The sequence below is a fragment of the Martes martes genome (assembly GCF_963455335.1).
Source record: "Martes martes genome assembly, chromosome: 6".
Taxonomy (NCBI): Eukaryota; Metazoa; Chordata; class Mammalia; order Carnivora; family Mustelidae; genus Martes; species Martes martes.
Genome location: NC_137893.1, coordinates 83,738,139 through 83,741,990, shown reverse-complemented (window position 1 = coordinate 83,741,990; position 3,852 = coordinate 83,738,139).

Sequence of the window (3,852 nt, the reverse complement as noted above, 5' to 3'; positions counted from 1 at the left end):
TATAGCTGTGTCTCTAGGAACTCCAGTTCACATATATACAAAGCATCCATTTTCATTTTTTTTTTAAATCTAATTAAATTGGCTTGATACTGCCAGGCTAGAAGAAAATCCAATCTATATCACTGGGGCTCCTTTGGCTCTCAGGGATGCCTCAGATTCCAAGTGTAAAACCTGGTGCCAGAAATAGGGGCCAGCCTCTTACTGGTGGCCATTGTGAGGGGTGCCGACAGGCACCTCATGCAAGCCTGCAGAATGGAGCCTTGAAGCCCCCCATCTCCTGATCCTAGTCCCACGTGAGACATAGACTATTTCACTGAGGTGTTGAAAAAAGTTTTCACAACACTTATGAAAGACTGTAAGGATGACTTCATTCAAGAGGGACAACTTGCAGTGGAGGTTTTGTAGTAGGAGAGAGAGAGGGAGCCCGACTCTAAGTACAACAAGGGCCAGTGGAGACTTAGAGCTAAGTAGCAGGGTGGGGGTCAGTGGATGGAAAATTACCAAGGCAAACATCAAGGCTAGGGGTATTCTGATCAGATACCAAGGGTGGAGAATTCTTATTCAACTCACTTAGCAGCATTCTTACTAAAACTGGACCTAGCAGGTCAAGGACAGATCCTAAGGTCAGGGCCTAGTCAAAAAGAGGACTCAGGAAGGGGAGCCTGAGTGGCTCTGTTGGTTGAGTGTCTCATTCTTGGTTTCAGTTCAGGTCATGATCTCAGGGTCATGAGTGAGTCCTGAGTTGGGCTCTGCACTTGGCGTGCGTGGAGTCTTCTTGAGATTCTTTTTCCCTCTCTCCCCCTTTCCTCCTCCTGCTTGCCCTCTCTCTTTCTCTCTAAAATAAATAATAAAACAAATAAAATCTTAACAATGACAAAGAAAGAGGACTCAGGAGCCTGACTCAAATTTGCTAAAGAGGGGAGTTCTTAGTCCTTGAGGCCTCATTCCTCCCCAGATAAAATACCCAGACATGCATCTTGAGGTCCTACTCCCCTCCTGCAGCTCTACCACTGGAGATTGCTGGGTCTCAACAGCCACCCACCACCTACATGGCCACCTCTGTATTTTCTTTTTTAACAAAGAGTAATACCTTTATCATATAAAGAATTCATATAGGGCGCCTAGGTGGCACAGTGGGTTAAAGCCTTTGCCTTCGGCTTGGGTCATGATCTCAAGGTCCTGGGATCGAGCCCTGCATCAGTCTTTCTGCTCAGCAGGGAGCCTGCTTCCTCCTCTTTCTGCCTGCCTCTGTGCCTACTTGTGATCTCTGTCAAATAAATAAATAAAATCTTAAAAAAAAAGAATTCATACAAATTTTTAAAAATAGCATCTTAATACATGAAAGTATTAGGTAAAGGACATAAATAACTTATAAAAAGTAATAAAAATGCTTAATGAATACTTTTACAATATTCAACCTGAAGAGTAAAAAATTTTAAATAGGAATTTTCACGTACTATATAGATTGAATGGAAAGAATAAGTTAAAATTTTAAATAATAATAACAAAAAAATTAAAATTAAAAAATAATATATAATAATACCAAATTATGGGGAACCTGGCTGGCTCACTCAGTAGAGTGCATGACTCTTGATCTCAGGGTCATGATTTCAAGCCCCATGTTGGGTTTAGAGATTATCTAAATAAATAAAACTATAAAAAATAATAATAACACCAAATGATGGCAAATATGTCCTAAAACAAGTATGCATATGTATTTTTGGTGGAAGAGTGAGTTAGTAATAATCATTTGGTATTTTGTTTATATCTAGTGTTTTTGTAATTGTGTACTGTCTTGTTTTAACTTTATGCTTTTCAAACACACACACATACACAGTTGTGGCAGGCACTCCAAGTTGGCCCTCATCAATCCCTGCTTCCTCATCGAAATCAGTAAAGAAGTTGTCAAACTCTTACTTTTCATAGATGACATGATATTCTTTGTGGAAAACCCAAAAGATTCCACACAAAAATTGCTAGAACACATACAGGAATTCAGCAACATAGCAGGATATAAAATCAATGCACAGAAATCTGTTGCATTTCTATACAATTACAATGAGACAGAAGAAAAGAAATTAAGGACTCAATCCCATTTACAATTGTACCAAAAAAACAATGAAATACCTAGGAATAAACCTAACCAAAAAGGTAAAGGATCTGTACCCTAAAAACTGTAGAACACTTAGGAAAGAAATTGAGGAAGACACAAATAAATGGGAAAACATTCTATACTCATGGATTGGAAGAAAAAATATTGTTAAGATGTCTATGTTACCCAGAGCAATCTACACATTCAATGTAATCTCTATCAAAATACCATCATCATATTTCATAGAACTGAAACAAATAATCCTAAAATTAGTATGGAACCAGAAAAGACCCCAAATAGCCAGAGGAATGTTGAAAAAGAAAACCAAAGCTGGTGGCATCACAATTCTAGACCTCAAGCTCTATTACAAAGTTGTAATTATTAAGACATTATGGTACTGGCACAAAAGCAGACACATAGATCAATGGAACAGAATGGAGAACCCAGAAGTGGACCCTCAACTTTATGGTCAACTAATCTTCAACAGAGCGGGAAAGAATATCCAGTGGAAGAAAAGATGGTCTCTTCAACATAGGGTATTGGGAAAATTGGACAGCCACATGTAGAAGAATGAAACTGGACCATTTTCTCATGTTATACACAAAAATAGACTCAAAATGGATGAAAGATCTAAATGTGAGACAGGAATCTATCAAAACCTTAGAGGAGAACCAAGGCAGCAACATCTGTGACCTTGGCTGCAGCAACTTCTTGCTAGACACGTCTCCAAAGGCCAGGGAAACAAAGGCAAAAATGAACTATTGGGACTTCATCAGGATAAAAAGCTTTTGCAGAACAAAGGAAACAGTCAACAAAACCAAAAGATAACCAAAGGTATAGGAGAAGATATTTGCAAATGTCTTATCAGATAAAGGGCTAGAATCCAAAATCTACAAAGAACTTACCAAACTCAACAAATGATCCAATCAAGAAATGGGCAGAAGACATGAACAGACATTTCTCCAAAGAAGACACACAAATGGTCAACAGGCACATGAAAAAATGTTCATCATCACTTGGCATCAGGGAAATACAAATTAAAACCACAATGAGATACCACCTCACACTAGTCAGAATGCCTAAAATTAACAAGTCAGGAAACAACAAATGTTGACAAGGATGCAGAAAAAGGGGAACTCTCTTACACTGCTGGTACAAGCTGGTACAGCCACTCTGGAAAACAGTATGGAGGGTCCTCATAAAGTTAAAAATAGAGCTACCCTATAACCCAGCAATTACAACACTAGGTATTTACCCAAAGGATACAAACATAGTGATCCGAAGGGGCACCTGTACCCCAATGTTTATAGCAGCAACGTCCACAATAGCCAAACTATGGAAAGAGCCCAGATCTCCATCAACAGATGGATGGATAAAGAAGATGTGATTGATATATATATTTATTTAATGAAATATTACTCAGCCATTGAAAAATCGAAATCTTACCATTTGCAACAACGTGGATGGAACTAGAGGGTATTATGCTAAGCCAAATAAGTCAATCAGAGAAAGACAATTATCATATGACTTCACTCATATGTGGAATTCAAGAAACAAAACAGAGGATCACAGGGGAAGGGAGTGGTAAATAAAACAAGAGGAAATCAGAGAGAGAGACAAACCACAGAAGACTCTTGACTATAGGGAACAAACTGAGGGTTGCTGGAGGGGAGGTGGGTGAGGGGATCGGGTAACTGGGTGATGGGCATTAAGGACAGCACGTGCTGTAATGAGCACTGGCTGTTCTATATAACTGATGA